Source organism: Triturus cristatus, chromosome 10 (assembly GCF_964204655.1).
Source record: "Triturus cristatus chromosome 10, aTriCri1.1, whole genome shotgun sequence".
Taxonomy (NCBI): Eukaryota; Metazoa; Chordata; class Amphibia; order Caudata; family Salamandridae; genus Triturus; species Triturus cristatus.
Genome location: NC_140593.1, coordinates 103,426,832 through 103,448,048, shown reverse-complemented (window position 1 = coordinate 103,448,048; position 21,217 = coordinate 103,426,832).

The following is a 21,217-nucleotide window of genomic DNA, read 5'->3' as shown; positions in this document are numbered from 1 at the left end:
ACCCAACGCAACGCCAAATGCCAATACTTTGCAAGCTGGCATCCCCAACCAGGATCCCTGGGGAATGCCTTTTCGATAGCATGGTGCAACGTCTTTGCATACGCCTTTCCGCCATTTCCCCTGATCCCCAGGGTACTACGGAAGATGAAGGCGGAACCTTGCACTTTGATATTGATAGCCCCAGCTTGGCCACGCCAACACTGGTTCTCCGAACTTCACCTCCTCTCCCAGGAACCTCCGATCAGGCTGAAAACGTTTCCATCTCTTCTGACGCTCAGCGATCAGCAGATTCAACATCCGGATCTAGCCTCTCTCAGGTTATCAGCTTGGCTCCTGAGTTCAGAGAGTTTCGGGGCCTAGACATTCCTCCAGACTGCAGACGAATTCTAGCTCGGGCTCGAGCAGATAGTACCAACAAGACCTACTCACTCAAGTGGAAAAGATTCTGTATCTGGTGTAAGACGAATAAGTTGCATCCTTTTTCTTCCACCCCAGGACAAGTCTTACCCTACCTTTTACATCTGGCAGAATCTGGTCTTGCTCATGCCTCCATTAAATTTCACCTAGCTGCAATCTCACGTTTCAGAAGATCTTCTTCCGGCCCCTCTTTATGGTCTCATAGACTCATAAAGCAATTCATGAAAGGACTGTTTCGCACATTCCCTCCAGTAAAGCCTGTTCCACCGGCCTGGCACCTTAACATAGTTCTAGCTCAATTAATGAAGCACCCGTTTGAGCCCATCCACAGAGCTGACCTTAAATTTGTTTCCTGGAAGGTGGCACTTCTACTAGCTCTCACCTCGGCAAGGCGAGTGGGAGAGCTCCAAGCATTCTCTATCCAGGACCCATTCCTGCAATTCAAAAAGGATAGAGTCCTTCTCCGCACAAATCCAGCTTTCATTCCCAAGGTTCCATCTCACTTCCACCTCAACGAACCTATTGTTTTACAATCATTCTTCCCAAATCCACAAACAGTGGCGGAACGAACTCTACATTCACTAGACATTCAGCGTTGCTTGAAATTTTACATTGAGAGAACGAAATCTTTTCGTAAATCAAATCAGCTATTCATAGCCTACAGCAGACCTCGAAGAGGGCTTCCGCTCACAAAACAGAGCATTTCCCGCTGGATTTCTTCGGCCATTTCTTTCTGTCACCAACAGGCAGGACGTCCGTTGAGAACAACGGTCCGTGCCCACTCCACAAGGGCCATGTCTACTTCCATGGCTCTTTTTGCTGGGGTGCCCATTGTGGACATTCGTAGAGCGGCCACATGGAAGACGCCGCATACCTTCACCAAGCATTACTGCCTGGATGCGGAGATCATGAAGGATGCGTCAGTGGGCCAAGCGGTACTACGTCATCTTTTTAAATAGAGGTGAGCCCTTTCTTTCATCCCACCATCCTGAGTTTATGCACATTTCGCACTATAATGTATGCATTACTTATTCATTGCTTTACAGTAGCACTGTTATTTATCCCAGATAGATGTGGTTATCTAATACCTGTATGTTATCCATATCTTTCGAAATGTGCTTTTTTCACTGCTTGCTACTCTGATTCAGGCATGTGAATCTATGAAAGATACCCTAATACTGGATAAGGAACGCGTTACTTACCTGTAACTGCGGTTATCCAGTATTGGTATCTTTCATAGATTCACATGCAACCCACCCGCCTCCCCTGGAAGGGCTCTCTCGGATCTCTCAGTATACAGCTGCTTAGCACTGTGCTCACGAAAATCTGAGGGACTAGAGCTCCTACCAGGAAGGTTCTAGAGGGTGGTGTTAGCTGATTGGCTCTGGCCAAAATTTGGTCCTTTTTACATAAGGACGTGGATAGCTTACTAAGCTAAGGCCTCTGAGGCCTATGGCTGTCTTATGTCTTCTGGACATTACTTTGTTATTTACCGGCGACTCCCATTCCCGACGACGGGGAATGATTCAGGCATGTGAATCTATGAAAGATACCAATACTGGATAACCGCAGTTACAGGTAAGTAACGCGTTCCTTCTCTTTTGACCAGAAGCAGACTGAGGGATACAAACCTCCTGACACCTCTGGGGAAGTTTACCACATACCCTAGTAGTGCCACTTCAGGCGTGGGGACGAGTGACCGCTCAGTCATGTTGCCCAGTGTACTATGCACCATCTCCCAATATGCCTGCAGTTTTGGGCAGGACAATGTGAGGTGTGCAAAATCGGAGTGTAGGGCGCCGCATTTACGGCAGGTATGGGGTCTGGACGGATCCAGTCTATGGGCTCTGGCAGGGGTGATGTATGTTCTGCGTAAGAACTTAAAATGTAGTAGTTTATGCCTGCTGTTTAGTGAGACTTCTTTCGTTACTGCGCAGCATTTAGTCCACTGGTCGTCAGTGATGGGGTGGCTTAAATAGTCTTCCCAATGTCTCCGGATCTTGACATCATTGACCGAAATCATCCTAGAGCATGTCTTACACAACTTAGATATGAGATGAACTCCACTCGTTTTCAATGACGACCGAAAGTGGAGTGACCGTGTTCGGTTCAATGGGGAAACCAGGCAGCGTGGCACGGAGAGCCGAACAAATCCGACCCATCACAAAGCTATCCATAAATGTGGCATCGTGGAAGTGGACATCCTCTGTTGCCGAGAAGATGTGCCCATCTGGGTACAGATCACCCCGTTATAGATATCAAATTTGGCCAACGTGTGCTGCACCAGCTTTTCACCGGTGATTGGCAGCCAGTGGGTGTTAGGGACAGGGAGAGAGGGTACTTTTGTACTGCTGTTCATCCCTGGCATTCCCTATCGCCCTGAGTGGAAGCCAGAGGAGGGTTAGGAGGACTGGGAGGGGTCTGACTCTTTCGCTGATCAGCTTAACGAGCTGGACTGGCAAGAAGAACTGGGTGATGCCAGTGGTTCGGATACCTCCCCAGACCTTGACATACTCTCCCCTCCTACCGTGGCTATAGAGGAGGGAGCTTTGTAAGCAGTGGTGTTGCGTAGGGCAGCTGAGGCCTTGGGCCTGGAGCTTCCTCCCGTGGCAGTCCAGACCAACCTCCTGATAGAGGTACTTCAACCGGCAACGGCCTCTTCGGAGCCCCTGCTGCCATTTAATGAAGCCCTCAACAATGTCCTTCTCGGGCTCTTGGGGACAGAATGATTGCTCGACGCCACCGCCCGGCCATGGGCGACCCACTTTTCCCCTGCCAACACCTACCCCTGAGAGCTTGGTGGTCCAAGCCTTATCTTCTAAGGGGGCATTCCCTACTGCTCCCCCAGATAGGGAATCCAAGAAGCTAGACCACCTTGGGAAGAAGATGTTTATTTTTGCTAGCTTAGCACTGCGGTCGGTGAACACCGCATTCCTCTTGGGCGTTATACCCATATGGTGTGGAATACAGTTGCGCAAGTACTGCCACAGTGCCTGGAGGAGGCCCGGGCCGTTCTCAACTGCGCATTGGCAGAGGGTCGAGATACAGCTAAGTTCACCACTAGGTATGGGCTGGATACCGCTGATCTCTGGGCAGAATGGTTTCCATGTCAGGAGCCTTGAGGTGCTACATCTGGTTGAGGACGTCTGGTTTCTCTGGGAATGTCCAATCCACCCTTCTGGACATGCCCTTTGATGTCCGTCACCTGTTCGATGACCAGGCGGACTCAGCACTCCAGCTCTTCAAGGATTCTAGGGCTACGGCCAGATCTTTGGGCCTCTTGGCTACCTCTCACCCCCCCCCCCCCCACCACAGTCCACCTATTGCCCCTTTAGTAGCTAAGGAAGGGGTGCCTCACCACGTTCCTCCCAACCAAGCTACCCAGCCTCTTGGTGGCCATGGACGTGGGACCCAGCAACGCCGATCTGGGGGCCAGCGAGTGAGTCAGTCCACCCATGCCCCCTCTGCAGCAGCCTCCAAAACCTCCTAGTCAGACCTTTCAGGGCTACCAGAGGTCAGTGGGCCGCAGGATGCGCCATCACCTCCCCCACCGGCAAAACATCACGTTGGACAGGTTGGTTTTGCAGATAGTCCGAAGGGGCTACTCCCTCCATGCCACCAACACTCCATCGCATGTTGGAGGATCACTTGGCCCTTCGCCGCCAGGAAGTTGCAGCTCTCTTGGCCAAGGGATCTATCGAAAGGGTCCCTGTGCCAGAAGTAGGTCGTGGTTGCTACTCCCACTACTTTCTGGTACCCAAGAAGGACAAAGGCCTACGTTCTATCTTAGGGCCCTCAACCGCTTCCTCAGGAAGAAGTTCAAAATGCTCACGTTGCCTCCGGTCCTGTTTACCCTCGATCCCAGAGACTGTATGGTCTCGTTGGCCTTGCTTGACGCCTACTTCCACATCCCCGTCCTGCCAGCCCACAAGCGTTACCTACGGTTCATGGTAGGCCGCAAGCCTTTTAAGTTTACACAGCTTCCCTTTGGCCTTATTAGTGTCCCTCAGGTCTTCAGGAAAGTGATGGTGGTGGTCGCAGCTTATCTGTGCAGATCAGGGCTTCCACTCTTCCCCCTATCTCGACGACTGGCTGTTGAAGGCAAGCTCACCCCAGGCTGTCGTCTCCCACCTCCAGACAACGGCGGACTTCCTGCACTCACTGGGGTTGACTATCAACATGCCGACGTCTCATCTGATTCCCTCTCAGAAGCTCCTTTTCATCGGAGCAGTTCTGGATACAGTGCAGTTTTGGGCTTACCCTCCCGAGCAGCGAGTCCGGGATGTTCGGACTATGATACTGATGTTTCAGCCTCTATCCCGGATTTCGGTGAGAATGACCCGGAGGCTGCTGGGTCTCATGGCCTCCTGCAGGTGGATCATGCCAGGTAGCATATGCGGGCTCTGCAGTGGAACCTGAAGTTCCAGTGGACGCAGCAACAGGAGAAACTTTTCAATGTCGTCCGATCTCGGAGGGCACTGCACGTCATTTGCAGTAGTGGCTCACAAACCAGGATTGGGTCAGCGGCAGATCCCTCTCCCCTCCCCAACCAGAGTGCACAGTAGTGACTGATGCATCGCTCCTGGGATGGGGCGAACACCTGGGAGAGGCGGAGATCTAGGGTCTCCACAAAACCTTTTGGAGCTCCGGGCGATCCGTCTTGCACTGAAGGCATTCCTTACTTTTGTCAAAGGGAGAGTAGTGCAGGTGTTCATCGACAACACCACCACCAAGTGGTACTGCAACAAACGGGGCGGGGTGGGGTTGTGGACGCTATGCCAAGAGGCTCTTCGCCTTTGGACATGACTTGAACATCTGGGCATATCCCTGGTGGTTCAACACCTGGCCGGTTCTCTGAACACCAGGGCGGACAAACTCAGACGCCGGTGCATGATGGATCACAAATGGCGTCTTCACTCGGAGGTGGTGCAAGGTCTTTCGGTAGTGGGGCGAGCCTTGGTTAGATCTGTTTGCCACCGAAGAGAACACGCAATGTCAGCAATTCATCGTGTTGGAGTTTCCAAGGCGGCACTCGCTCGGCGACGCTTTTCGTCGCAAGTGGAATTGCGGCCTCCTATACGCCTTTCCGCCTGTACCACTTCTGCCCAGAGTGCTGAAGAAGATCAAGTGCAACTGGGCCCAAGTCAATCTTGTGGCTCAAGACTTCGCACGGAGAGTCTGGTACCCCGAGCTCTTGAGCATGGCCTTCGCTCCTCTGATCAAACTGCCTCTATGGGAGGATCTTCTGTAACATCAGCAGAGGACGGTCCTCCACCTGAAACTGTCCAGCCTCCACCTCCTTGAGCGGCGATAGTCGACAGCTTTCGACCGTCCTCCTGAAGTCTGTAATGTCATCTTGGCAGCTAGGCGTCCCTCAACTAAAACTGTATATGCCTGTAGATGGATCAAATTTGTGGTGTGGTGCACAGCAAAGGCTGTGGATCCCCTTTGTGCCTCTCTTTCAGAGGTTCTCTTCATTCCATCTATGGCCCAGCATGTCTCTGCACTGGGCACTCTTAAAGGCTACCTTTCAGCCATCTCTGCATTTTTGCACCTTCCTGAACAGCCGTCTCTTTTCAAGTCTGCGATTGTAAATAGATTTCTAAAGGGCATTACTCTTCTCTTTCCTCCCTCTCCTTTCGTAATGCCCCAGTGGGACTTGAATCTTGTTCTTACTTTCCTTATGTGTCCTCCCCTCGCGCCACTACATATTTGTCCTCTTCGTCTTCTTACCTTGAAGACTGCTTTCCTGCTTGCCATCACATCTGCTGGCAGGGTGAGTGAGCTTCAGGCTCTTTCCACTAAGGCTCATTTTCTTGCAGTTCATCCAAAGTGGTCCTTCGCACTACGCCCTCTTTTCTGCCCAAAGTGGTTACCTCTTTTAACATAGGTCAGACCATCACATTACCCACCTTCTTCCTGCCTGCGCAACCTTCCAAAGAGGAGGAGAGACTCAACGGTCTGGACCCTAAACGTGCGCTGTCTTTTTACCTTGACCGCACTCAAGATTTCTGGGGGGATGATCAACTCTTCGTGGTTTATGTGGGCGCTAAGAAAGGTCGGGCCGTGCACAAACATACCATCTCTCGATGGGTTGTCCTATGCATCAAAATCTGCTATTCTTTCTCATTGCTCCACAATGTGCCAGTCAAACATGGTACTCAAGTCTGCTAGAACTGTCCAAAGGGCAAATAATCCAACTCAAAGCGGACAAGGACCAACTAACAATGCAATAAGGCCAAATCTTCCACCCGGAGCTGGTGGCCTGGCACCTGAATACGTTGTTTGGCCACCTAAAATTGCCTCTGCAAACAATGGAAATTCTAGGGGAGGCAAGAGAACAAACCACAAGACAATGCTATGCCACTTGGTGCACAACAAACAATCTAAAAGACTCTATCACCACACAAGAATCTGTAAACATATACCTAACTCACCTCCTACACCTTCAGATAAACTACTCGAGCCTGAAAGTACACCTCGCGGCCATCGTAGCCTACACCAGGGGAAAATCATGCAAAAGATTCTTCAGAAGACCCGTCATAAGATTCCTAGAAGGATCTAAGAGAATTGCACCCCCAAGGAGCATCTCCAGCCCCCATTCGGAGTTTTAATACAGTCCTTGTGCAACTCCTGACCGAACCATTTGAGCCCATGCACAAAGAAGACCTCAAATACATCAATTTAAAGACAGCATTCCTAACAGCCATTACATCATTACGAAGAGTAAGTGAGCTACAAGCATTAACCATACATTCAAATCCATAAAGACAGTTGTCCTAAGAACCAATCCTCAATTCTTACCAAAGGTTATGTCCAAGTATCACTTGAATCCAAGCATTCTCCTACCAGTCTTCTTCAAAGAGCTGAAAACAAACTGGGAAGGAGCCATCATACCCTGGATGTAAGGAGAGCTCTACTGTATTATCTACAGAGAACAGAGCAAGGTCGCAAATCAAACAGTTGGTTGTTGCCTACTCACATACTAAGACAGGGACGCCTGTCACAAACACAACAATTGCTCGATGGATAGTCCAAACCAGTGTTTCCCAAACTGTGGTCCGTGGACCCCCAGAGGTCTGTGACACATTCCCTGGGAGTCTGCAGGCAGCAATTTAAAAAGCACTGCAAAGTTCCTTGTATAGTTAGCAGTTTTCGGACAACAATAAAAGTGTCAAGATAACACCAGTGATTAATGTACCTGCTGGAGAGAGATGAGTTTTGTCCAGTGGCAGCTTTGGGATTAATATACCTACTGCAAAGAACGTGTACCATCCAATTTAAAAAAAACAGTAGTTTATGTGCATAGGTCAGTGGGTTACTGCTTTTGTCACAGAGATTCTTTTGTTTTTGTGCAGCAGTGACAATCTTAATCTAGCACAGTGACCTATAAATTGTCATCAAAGAGCTGCTCGCAAACTGCTTGGTATAAGTTAGTAACTTATGTTTTTTTCCCAGTTTTTCATTATCCTAATCCTGCTAAAAAGGTTTATTTGGATGGAAGTACATTTTTATTGTTAGTCAATGCTAACCAGTGTGTTCTGTTATGAATCCTGAGTTTGTGCTTCTCCAGACCAAGCACTCTTTAAAAATGCCTACCAGTATAAATGACCTGTGAATCCTACACCTTGTAGTCCCCTTTGCCTTATGTAACATTTTCTATACACTGATTTGCACAAATGATTCATTGTCTCTGTGTGTGTTATGTTAAGTGTTGTGACATCCTACAATGTTATGAGAGATACTCTAAAACAAATGAAATGCATGTGACAGAGGAGAGATGAGAGGCACTGTTGGAGGGTGATAATAAGGGAATCATCGAAGAACCCCAACAAAGATTGTCGTATCCTGGTGCATAGTAAGGTCTTCATTTACTATTCTTTCAAAGCTAATACAATTCAATATATAATGATAAATGTGTTGCAGACTGCACCATTGTTTCCAAAAATCTTTTGGGGGAAGTGTGTCCCAAAGTCCCCTTTGTAGTGATCAGGCTCCCTCACCGCACTTGGTGTGCACCGTATGGGGACTGGTCTGAAAATATTTGCCAGGGCTGCTTTGGGTTTCCAGTCTGGCCTTGGCAGGAGCCTCGTAGAGCGAAATGAAACCAACCATTTAAAAGTTATTCACGGTGATGCAGCACCAACCTTCCCATCAAACTTTTTAGTTTTTTGCAAAATCTTTCAATATAAAATATTGAGGGGGATACTTAAAACAGAAGCGGTATAGCGTGTTAGCCTCCTTGGCTTAACGACACTCTGCCACTTCAAAAACGCAGGGCTGAACCATATTTACAAGAATATGGTGCAGCCCTGCGTTTCCCACTGCGCTGGCACTACACTTAGCAGAATAGGTCCAATGCAGGCACCCTTGCACCATAGTGCTTGGTGCAAGGGTGTCTGCATGCAGGGGAAGATTAGTTTTGTACAGGAAGGTCCCCCTTGAAATCTTGAAAGGCACTTTTGTCACTTCTATATGTGCTTCTTAATGCAGCACGCTTGGAAATTACAAAATGTCATTTTTTTTTTTAAAGATTGTTTATTTGCAGGTAAGGCCACCTTCCTGCACATAAACAATTCAAGGCGTTTTGCTTTTTCCATGTGTGCTTGACAAGGCAGCACACATAGAAAAAGCAAAAATGAGGAGAGGGAAACCATTTCAAGTTAAGACCAGGTTTTCGCTGGTCTTAATTTTGGCGCTGCCTCCTATTTACGCTGCCATTGTAAATAGGGGGCGGCATCAAAATCAATGGGTGTTTGGGTGGAACGCCCACCGCAACACCCACTGCCCACCACTTTCGCGCTAAGCATTGTGTGGCTTAACGCTGCCTTGTAAATAAGGCAAAGTCCCTATCGCCACGGGAATGTCGCAAAAAGTGACAATCCCATGGCGATAAGGGCTTGTAAATATACCCCTAAAGTCCTTAGTAATTCGAGTATTTGTTTTGTGTGCACACGTGTGTTTATCTTTTTCGAATTACTGTTTAAATGTTTGAAATTCAAATCCAACAAATTGCTTGGGGGTCCCCAGCTTCCAGTGGTGACTCAATGGGGGTCCTCAGGAGTCAAAAGTTTGGGAACCACTGTTTTAGACGTTCTACCCTGCCTTCGCACTAGAGTGAGAGAACAGAGCACAGCCTACAGGCCCTTCCGCTGGATTCTCCTGTAAATCCAATTACCTCACTCCTGTAAACCGGGCCTCGTCCACCTTCCCTTCAGCTGCACCTCTCTGGCTTGTCTTGCCGAGGAGGGGTTCAGTCAGCGTGGGGCGGGGGCGTAGAACAAAGGGCTCTCTGAGAGCTGCACACACGTGGGTAGACGCCTGCTTTGGTGTAGCGAGAGCTAAAGATGATTGAACACTGGCGTAACAAATTGTGGGGGCCTCCCTGCAAGGAACGTGAAGGGGGGCCCCCTCCGGGCTCAATCAAGAGCTCTCCGGCAAGAGTGCTGTGCTGAGGGGGCCCCCTGAAGCTTGGGGCCCCCCGCACCGCTGCGGGGGCCTGTGTTACGCCCCTGTGATTGAAGCACACTTAGAGGTGAAGATAAAATGTCTTGCCTATGCAGGATGAGGGGCTTCTAATGTGCCCAAAGATGGGGTTTGAACACAGAAGAACATTGAAAGTCGCGGCTGCAGTTTAAAATAGTGCCATGGGTGGGGTTTGTGGCTGTGTGCAAACAGTACTCTATTCTGCTTGCGATGTAGGGTGTGCACCCCAGTACTACTAAAGAGTCCAGTGCCTACATGTTCAAAATGGCGTGTAATCTCATTCACTTGCGGGCATGCACCACCAGGTGGGCAAGGCAACTGAGTTGATGGGCAAACGGCCGGCAAATTGAACCTTGCAGCCTGGTTGTTGCAAAAGTAGGCAATTACATGATATATCTATCAGCCTGCCCAAGACTACCCAGGGTATTTTCTGGGTCACTGGAATAATGGGATTTATGCATAAATATGTTTTACTAAACTCCTCCCATAATCCACCAGCGGCTGCAGACAAAAAGCAGTTTCTAGTTCCCACGGATGAGCCTCTTACAAAGCTTTACTGGTCACCTTTCAGGTGGTAATTGCTGTATTTGGGTATTAAACTGGTACTCATGAGGTGAAACCTTTGCCCAGACAGTGTGAATGTTCGTTAGAAAAAAGTAAAAATACTGCCACGTAATGTGTTGCATTAGGCCACATAATTTGACTTTCCTTGTCGCAGAATTTACTCAACAAAGATGGATCATTTGGTCTTGTCAAATAATTCCAGTGGTGCTGGGTATAATGCTGGGCTGGGCGCCTGGCACAGAATCCCACAGGCCAGTACAGCAGATTACGTGCTCTCTCCAAGCAGCATAGCTCCAGGGAGGCCTCCTAGGTGACGATTTGCTATAACCAGGCACCTTCTTCCAAGCCTCGCTTTGACTCACAGTGACCTCTTTCAGGTTACTTTCCTCTTATCCCCACATGCGCACGCTTCTCCCCGTAAGACAAGCTTCTAGCGGCTCCTGTGGGCCAGTCTCCCTGCGCGTGGGCGCAGATCTCCCCTTTGAGGGGCGCGTACTCTTCGCTACACCGAGCGCAGGGCAAGGGCTGTGGAAACACCACGGTGGATGTGGCATCCTGGCATGAATGGCTGCCTTCACGCTTGGTTGGCCGCCTGGCTGAGACTCGTTTGTTCACAACATTTTTGGAGTCTCTAAGGGCAGGAAATCAATGAATCGCCGCAGCCACTGAAAGAACACAATAGTGAAAGGGTCTGGCCGAGCGAGGACTGCCTTTAACAAGATTCCTTACCCGCCTGTCCACACGATGTACAAGGCGGCCTCATAGGTCTCACGTCAGCATCCCTCAGTTTCCAGACCGGTCTGCATTTGTTTATTCGTCGGAGATTACATTTCTGTTTGTGCAGTGCCACCTTCAGAAGAAAACAATATGTACGTAGGACTGAGTCGCGCGAAGTGCGGCATGGAAAGGGTAGAAGTGGTGCATGTGCAAGCGCGCTTGTGCCCGCCGCTGCAGGAGAAGACCATCTGTTTCCAACTAACTCGACCAGTCGTGTTAATTTGAAACAGATGGTGCTACTGCGCGCTCCCGAGGACCCTAGGCCAAGGACCAGATAAGGCCGGACATGCACCCGCCTTGGGCCAACTGCATGCTGTCATTCTTAGAAAGATGCATGCAAAGGCCAATAGGGAGAGATTAAAAAAAAAAAAAAAAAGCACAAGCGTGTGTTCCGAGTTTTAAAGCTCTTACAAAAGCCTCGCAGGGCAGCGCATGCGTGCTGGCTGAGGCGAGACCGAAGGACTAGCAGTGGTCTTGATTACAGTGGTGGGGAGAGAGAGCGGAGATAGCGGCTCGACAGGCTGCGGGGGGGCGTGCTAAGGTCAGGAGAGACAGTACTGTGAGGCCCAGGGGGGCGCAGCCATGCAACGGTTGCGGGGGTGGACCCACGATACCCGTGCCCCTCAGTTGTTTGCATCATAGTGATGAGGCAATAAAATCATCACCATACTTTTGCAATAGCAGGAAATGGGGGGAAAAAATGATTCCACCATAAACACTCCAGCAAGAGTGGAAAATAGAGATGTGAGGTGTCCTATTCAAGGAATAAGATTCTGGAATTCTGCTCTGGTGAGTGCATATTTGTAATTTTCTCTCCTCGCTCCCCTGCACCTCTTTCATAAGAAACACACTAGATTGACTAAGGGTGATTTCATGGGACTGCAGAGAGTTCCCGGGACAGCACAGAAAGGTGGGGGGGCACGCAATTGCTCAATGAACCGAATTAAGGGAAAAGAAAGACCCATTCCAGGGGTATCACCTTATAGCTTTGTACCAGTTCTCGTGAATCATCAGATTTACCTGCTATAATTTTGCAAGGGCTCATCCTCAAGTGGAGGAAAGCCTGGTTGGTTGCAGAAGCGGTCCGTGTAGCATGGATGCGGCTTGAGGCTGACCTGTGATAACTCCTGTGTTCACCAGCCACAATACTTCAAGATATATGCTTCATCAGAGCTCTTTGTAGCGCGTATCAATGGATCCGTCAAAGAAAACGTGTATGACTAAGAAGAATCTACAGGCAAAAAAACAATCTGCCCGACTCAGCTATCCCCTTCTCCAGATAGGTTTTAGCGTATCCTTTCACAGTGCTCTGAAGGTAAGATGGAATCCATGCAAAGCCAAGATAACTCCAGTACCTGTCCCCCAACCACGGTAGAAAGAGAGCCTGTGATCCAGTCTACTACTTGTTCGGAGGAGATATCTGAAGAGACACCTAAAGAAAATGGGAAACAGGCGTATTCATTATTTACGGTGGGGGTCTTGGGAGGGGGCCAAAAGAAAAATCAATCCACAGCTAGTATTTAATCGATTACTAAAGCTGATAAGAGTACTACAGCTGCCTTGGAAAAAGCTCTCTTAGCAGGCAATGTTCAGACACAAATTGGAGCCCAGATGCTCATAGCAGTATCATCTCCTCCGGCTTCAACAATTGAGATGACATTAAATCAGATATTAAACTAACTTCATGAATTGAAGCTCTCTGAAGAAGCCGCTCAACCTAAAACTACTGAACAATTAGACCAGATCAATGAGAGACTTCACCAACTCTCCTTGTGTATGACTGAGGTAGAACAGAAGGTATCTTCTTTAGAAAACTAACAGTCAAAAAAGGAATCGGAGCAAATTTCAAACTGATCTAGAAGATCTCCAGCTTAAACTGGACGATGTAGAAAATCAAGCTCGGCATACTAATTTAAGGTTCGTGGGTATAACAGAAGATCATGAAGCAGGCCTTTCACCCATGAAACTGAGATCAGATCTTGTCTCCAAAGTAGTACTTCCTGAAAAAGCACAAGAAATCTGAGACTTAACTATTAACAGAGCACATTGAGTACCAGCAATTCGATTTACAAATGCTAAATACCGGAGAACAATCCTGGTCAATTCAGGAGATGTTCAGGATCAAAGTGCAAATTCTGACTCAAGTGATTAAAAAGAAGTAATTTTCTTCACCGGATAATTTTTCATTTTGGATTTATCCGGATATGTCAATATTGGCAGCATGACGACGGTGTGAATTTGTAGGATTGATAGATGACTTTAAACAAAATGGTGCTCCAGCTGGCATAATCCATCAATCCAAGCTAAAATGTTTGTATAAGGATGATCTCATATATTTCAGTCAATAGAGCATGCTCAAGAATTTCTTCTTACAGTCTGTGGCGAAGGGGGGACAAGCAAATAGTTTCTGTTAAAAAAAAAAAAAAAGGGAAAATAGAAAGGTGGCAGAATGTGTAGGATAAGGGACAAAAAAAAAGAGGTGCAAATGATTTGACTTTTTAGTAAATCCGAGAACTATATTAAATATATTATGAAATTCAGGCCTTTTTGCATACCTCCCTAGATGGGCTCCTAAGTACCATTCCAAGGTACTACCTTAGCGGGACGGTATGGGTGGTGGGTCAGGACACTGGTGGGGAAGAAGCCCATGATGAGTGGGGCTCCGAGTAAGGGGAAGGGGGAGGCTACCGGGGTATGGATAGGTGGGGGGGGAAGGGAAGAGAAATAGTAATCTCAGGTGGAAGGGAGAGTAACGTTCCAAGATTTAGGATCTGGCAGATTGAGAGTATATAATATAGTAGAATTAGCCAATTAAAATGAGAAGCTCTGTTCAGATCGAGTGGAAAGAGTTAGCAAATATAAATGGTTGATAACCAGATTTTGCATATAGCCTTGTGTAATATAAATGGGGCTAATAATCGAACCAAATTGAGATGTACACTCCAGTGCGTTATGACAACTCGGGCACAAGATATTTTACTCCAGGAGACCCAATTTAAAGGGCATTCTACTCCAGCTAGATGGCCCAACTTTATTTCTCAGGCTTTTTTTTTTGCCTCCGCAGGTGCAGCTGTCAAGGGAGTTACTCACACGCCACTTTCAGGGGGAAGTGCTCTAAATTGAGAGATCCAGGAGCACAACGGATTATTGTAGGCCTAAAGATAGGAGAACAGATCCTTCAAATAGTTACTATGGATCCATAGAAGATGATACAGCTGCGCTAGAAGAACTGGACAATGTATTAATCCCACTACCAGGATTAGTAATTATAGAAAGGGATTTTAATATCATACAGAATAGAACGCTAGACTTTTCTCGTAAAGACATGGTACCAAATAAGCCCAAATCCCTTAGACGATTGGGAAAATTTGATTAGAGATTAAGCATTAGTTGACCCCTGGAGAATTCAGTACCCGACATCTAGACCTTATACATGTTTTTCAAAAAGACACAATTCAGCATCAAGAACGTACTTTAAAAAAAATAAAAATTCAAACTTCCTTTCATTGGGAGAAGGGTAAGCCATGGATTATCCCAAACCCCTTCTCAGATCATTTGGTTCCAGTGACTAAAATCAAAATAAAGGTTACCTTAGGGGAACGCCCAAGGTGGACACTAGATAGAACCCTCCTTACTGATGAGGGCTGGGTTAAAAATATGCAAACTCTTCTTACAGAACTTTCCGATCGGAATATAGGATCAGCCCCACCTTTCTGAGTTTGGGATTCCTGTAAGGCTGTTATGAGAGGGGAGGCAATATCATGTAAAGCTAACATTTTGAAAATTAGAAAAGAGACTGCTAGACAATTGCAACAGGAATTGGATCAGGCAAGTCAGCTGCATTTGAGAGTGCATTCCCAGGCAACAGAACCTAGATTAAGAAAAGCTAGGCAGAGCATTAAAAACGTCTATGATTCTCAGTCAGTAGCTAGCCAACCAGACCACGTGTTTGCAACAACTATACGAGGAAAGTGAACATGCAGGTACATTTTAGGCCTGGTCGGTAAAAAGAAATTTAACAATGCCACTATTAAATCTATAATTGATGGAGACAGAGGCCAAGCAGTGCACTAAATGGCAGAAATCGATAAGGTGTTTCTGGCACACTATATTAGGCTGTATGCCGTTCCTGCACCTATATCTGCAGAAATGGTTGATAATTACCTTAGTCAGATAGATCTCCCTACATTAAGCCCTATAGCACAGGTGCAGATTTTGGAACCAATTTTGGAAAAGGAAATTCAGGAAGCCATTAAACACACCTCCAGTGGGAAAGCTTGTGGCAGAGATGGACTACCTATAGAAATGTATAAAATATTTATACCACAATTAACAAAATTGCTGGTATTATTATTTAATGCAATCTTAGAAGGGTGTCAGATCCTTAAAACATTTTCAGAGGCAGTCGTAGTTAGTTTTTAAAGAAAGGAAAATCTTTGGGGAATGCTGGATCATATCGCTCAATTAGTTTACTCAACAGTGATTGTAAATTATTGACTAAAATCATGGCAGCCAGGTTAACTCCGCTAACTCAAGTTCTGGTGAAGGAAGAACCGTGCAGCTTTTTGCCAGGAAGGATCCTAACTAATAATGCAAATCTCTTAGTGCAGGCTATCGATTACTTTTTCAGTAATGATGTAAAAGCAGCAATTATTATGATTGACGCAGAGTAAGCTTTTGATCTAGTTCATTGGGATATTTTGTTTGCCATTTTCATTGTTTGTTTCCTTTACGTTTTATCAATATGCTACAGAACCTATACTACAAAACAGAGGCCAAGGTTATAATTAATGGGGATGTTATGTTAAAATTTCTTATAAAGCCTCGTACACCGAGTGGTTTCTTGGTGCTGGACCTAAGAATTTTGCTGGGACCTCATGTGTTAGTTGTCAACAGAGTCTAGTTATAAGCTTGGGTAAATAGCCCAGTCTTAAGAAGTCTACGGAATCTAACAAATTCAGTGCAGGTTCTTATATCTAATGGGAGAGTGTTCCAGAAACTGGGGCCAATACTGCAAACCTGCAGCCACCTATTCGTTTCCGTTTATGGGAAGGAATGGTTAGAAGGTTCTTATGGGCAGAGCGTAAGCTCCGTGCAGGTAGGTATTTCTGGATAAGTCTGATTAAAAATTTTGGGCTAGCACCATTCAAGGTTTTAAAAATAAGGCAACCAACTTTAAACGCACATCTTTGCGGGATGGGAAGCCAATGTAGCTCTTTCATAGTGGGGGATATATGTTCCCATCTGCGTTGTTGGGATATCAACCTTGCTGCCTGGTTCTGAACCATCTGCAGTCTTTTGGTGAGATACAGCGGAATGCCAAAGTATAAGGAGTTGGCATAGTCCAGGTGTGATCTCACTATGGCTAGGACCACCTGGCTTAGGGCTTCCCCAGTGAGTAATCTCCTAATCTTCCTTATCTTCCTCAGCTGGAAAAAACAGGTGGAGGTCACTGCTCCTATCTGAGATTTCATAGTGAGATCACTATTGATGATCACTTCTAGACGTTTAGCTGATGAAGAAGGGTTAGGCGGGGCGCCTAGTTCACTCGGCCATACTGTGTGTTCCAGGGACCACCTATAAGAATCACTTCTGTTTTGTCTGGGTTTAATTTTAACTGGTTGTTATTCATCCAGTCACGGGTGTGTAACATTGTTGCCTGGAATTCAGATATAGAATCAGGTGAATTATCGATTGAAAACACCAGTTGCAGATCATCTGCATAATTATACATGCATACCTTCCTAGTTTTAAGAGAGTGCAGTAAAGGAAGAAGGTAGAGATTAAATAGATGAGGGTATGTTGCTGAGTAAGTAGAAATTCAAAGGGGTACTCATCAAGAGTGCCTTATGCCCCAGTTTTATTTGCATTGTTTATTGAACCACTGGCTTCACAGATACGACAGAACCTTCAAATTAAGGCACCTATACCAGGGGCGCCGAAGCTCTGACTGTTCGCGAATGATTTAAATCTGTATTTGGCAGCAGATCTTCAAAATATTATGAGAACTTTTAATATAATTAGAAGCTTTTCAGACCTAGGGGGCTATAGGATTAATCACGAAAAATAGGACATTTTATTGTTCAATTGTATCGATTAGGTTCTGCCGAACGATCTGCGACTATAGGCTTCTAGATCTGCTCCATTTGGGTATTTTTGTTTTGCATTTTTTTCACAACTTTTTTCACTTAATTATGTGCCAATATTAATCAAAGCCAAGAATGTTCAGTGGAACTGGCAGTCTTTGCCATTTTCCATAATTGGGAGAACTGCTTTGATGAAAATGATGATACTTCTGCTATTAATCTTTATATTTTCAAATGTTTTAATCAAAATACCTCAAAGCTATTTTCTGGAAATAGATCAGATGTTTCGTAAATTTGTGTGGCTAGGCAGAAAACCCTGCACTAAGCTAGAAACATTGCAGCTGAGCTTGGAAGAGGGTGGTCTTGGACAACCCCATATCAAAAAAGTCTTCCAAGCCACATTTATGGACTGGTGTGGACGTGCAGCTACGTCACAAGTCCATGGAACTAACTTTTAACTCCAACAAATGCTACTAGAAAATAACATTCAGCTAGTACCATTTATTAGGATCCCCAGACTTCCCTAACACAAAAGATATAAGGGCCTGCATATAATGATGCAAAGATTTACACAAATAAAGGAAGAATACAAATTCACCTCAATCCAAGGATAGGGGTCTATCAAATAAAAGATCTAATGATTGAGGGGAATTTAAAAACCTGGAATCAATTAAAAAATATGGAGAACAGAACTCCCTGTGCCGTTCTTTTTTTTTTTTTTCTTTATGCAGTTATGTAGTTTAGAAAGGACTCTTCAACTTCCCGACAGTCCACTCCCGACGGCGATTTGTTATGCATTTTCTGTGAGTGAAACACTGGGGGTAGGGACCTGGTATTGATTCCTTCAGCGAGAACTTTGAGATGATATTTCTAAGTACCTTGCAGAAAATACAGATGTCCACAGGATGCCGGATAGAAACAGAAGTGTGAAAACGAATGGTCTCATAAGCCATACCATGGGCGAATGGGATTTTTTTTTATTATACAAATGGCAGCTATACTATACCCCAGAGCAATTACAAAAAGTGTTCCCTTTAGTACCAGGGTAATGCTTTTAAATGTAATCATTAGATAGGAGAAACACGTCTGTTTCACTTGCCCAAGTCTGGCAGAGCATTGGGATCAGATCTTTCAGTGGGTTAACAAGAAATTGTTGACGAATATAGTTCCCAATGCATTGGTGGCTCTATTTGGAATTGTTAACATCAATTGACTAATTTGACAATAGCAGTTTGTTTTTATTGCATCTCTAGTGGCTAAATAGCGTATCCTGAAAAGATGGAAAATGCCAGAGCCACATAGATTTAGTCATTGGGAATCAAATATGAGGCAAGTTAGAAATAAGGAAAAACTATTCCGTAAGGGTAAGGGCGGGGAAAAAGTTTGATATCTGGGGTAAAGATTAGAAGGTATGTATAGATAAGAGAGAAAATGGGGAGAAATGCTGAAATATCTAAGGAGGAGCTGCGGGTTTGGGGAGATCTTGCCACATCTGTATATTCTCATACCCTTTCTGCTTTTTAGACTTTTAGATCTATAGCTTTGGAATACTAAATACATTTGGGATAAAAGCCTGTTAACATAATAATGCAATTAGTACATGAAATGCTATTTATTGGTTGCTTTCTGGTATGGCTGTATTGTCTACCTGAGATTATATTTATAAATAAAGTGTAAAAAAACAACAAAAAAAGAAAAGCTAGGCAGAGTTTATTGGTGCACCATCATGGGGAGAAGACTGATTCAAAACTGGACCAAGAGAATGGTCAGACCCATATAGCTTCTACACTCGCATCCCTCCTCAGCGAACCATAACCTGGCCCCAGATGTCAGAGGGGAGGCCATAAATGAGAAGAAAGGGGTATGCTGTTCAGTTGAGTGATGGAGGGGTAAGAGACATGTCTGCAAGGAGTGAGGGAAATCCAATGGCTGATCTTCCTAATTGGAGGTGTTCCACATAGAATAACATAACTAGCTGCCAACTTGTCACTGGGCTTAGAGCAAACTGTTGAGCAGGTAGAGCCATCAAATTAGTCAGTGGTCCTCGGGATATTGTCCAGGCAAGCAATAGTCACAAAAGCTTTAGAGGCCATGACCCCTAAACTTCCTCCTGCCCTTCCATGGTGTGCAAATCTCCACAAAAAGGGATGTGTCCTCCTACTTGCCTAGGCAACTGAGTCTGTGGCTGAGAGCATGTGCAGCGATGTGCAAATATGTGGCTTTGAATGGGATAATCTTCCTGAAGACCAGGTTTCCTTCTACGCAGACGACCTGTTCCTTTTTCTTTGAGCCCTGCATTTGACAGGTCCACGACTCACAGATATTGACGCTCTGTTGCAGGGATACTGCTCAGGGACTGAGCTATGCTTGGGATCATAGAACATCAGCGTGTAGGGACAGAGTCACCACACTACCAATGAGCCAGAGTCCAACTAGCTATAGTGCCTCATGTACCCTCCCATCATTACCAGAGAAACATGTGAATTGGCACCCCAGAGCACAACACTCTCGATCCTCTCTGGGGGTAATAGGACACAACCGTTTGCTCTCTCCCTAATACTCATTCATAGAAAAATAAACAAGAGACGCGAAGTAAGTTTAGAATATTTATTCAAACTATCGTATCCTAAAGTGCAGTATTCGTACCACAATTAGAAAACAAATACATTTTAAAGGTACTGTTAGCATGGTCAATAAACCATATATCATAAAAAGCCCTGTCCTGTTTTTAGACCGACTATCCTAAACCCCCCTCCATTCTACAGAAGCTAGATGATTATATAATCAAAGATCTCTGGGATTAGTGGCAGACCCTGCACCTTAGCATTCATAGATGGACATTCTACATCTCAGCTGAAGAAGCAGTCTAACCTCGCTCAGTGTGTCTACTTAGACTCCTGTGCTCGGTTACATGCCAAGACGTGTGCTCATAAACAGCAGCTGCATTCTCTTGTTATCTCTAGGTGCTAGTGCCTGACCAGAGAGAATAACAAAGCGCATTGTTGTTTGACCTTGTCTGTGGTGTTCAGACTTAATCCCAGGAAAAGAACAGAACACGAAAACAAATGCATGTTCCATGTGAAAGTACAATGTGGCACAAAAGCAAGCGTGTTTATATAGTAACTTGTACAAAAGAAAATGTGGCCTACAACGTGCAAAATTAGGCTAACATAGGGAAAATTACAATGGACCATGCAGAAACGCATGACACCCTCCCTTTGGTCAGTACTAAAGAGAATACTAAAGGTAATAAATGTAATCCGAAGGTAAGCGTACTCAAAGCATAGTTTAGAATTGTGAGTTACTGAAAACGAATAGAAGAAAATCTCAATTTGGAAAAATAATCATAATTATGGTGCTCCCGAGGAATACATTGCATCACTCGCCATCTCAAACGCTAAAGACTTCATAAAGGAGTCTCATTCCCTACATGATGATTGGTCAACTGCCCAAGTCATGAGCTCCAAAGAAAAGACATGATCGCCACTCACAGCCGATACTGAGGCAATTACCGGGCAACCTGCATCTGTGTTAGCAAAGCCTGTATCCTGTGATCCATGTGCTGATGCACATGTTTCCTCATAGGCTATGGCTGATGCTCAAACCTTGCATTGTGAAAAAGGCGCAAACCCAAAGGACAGTCCTGAAAATGGATCACTAAGGGACTCATTAGGAGTCCAATGGGCAGGCATCTGTGAAGCCAGACAAATGTCCAGTGCCGATTCGAAGGGGCACCAGATACAGTGGAACATGGGTTGTACACAGGTAAACCAGGCAGGTTGAAATGTTAGTGGCCAATCAAGATGTCGTTCCACCAGTAGAAACATTCCAAGATCTGAAGCAGTGGTAGTGTTGGAGAGGTGCCAGCTCCAGAGCGTCCTCAAAAG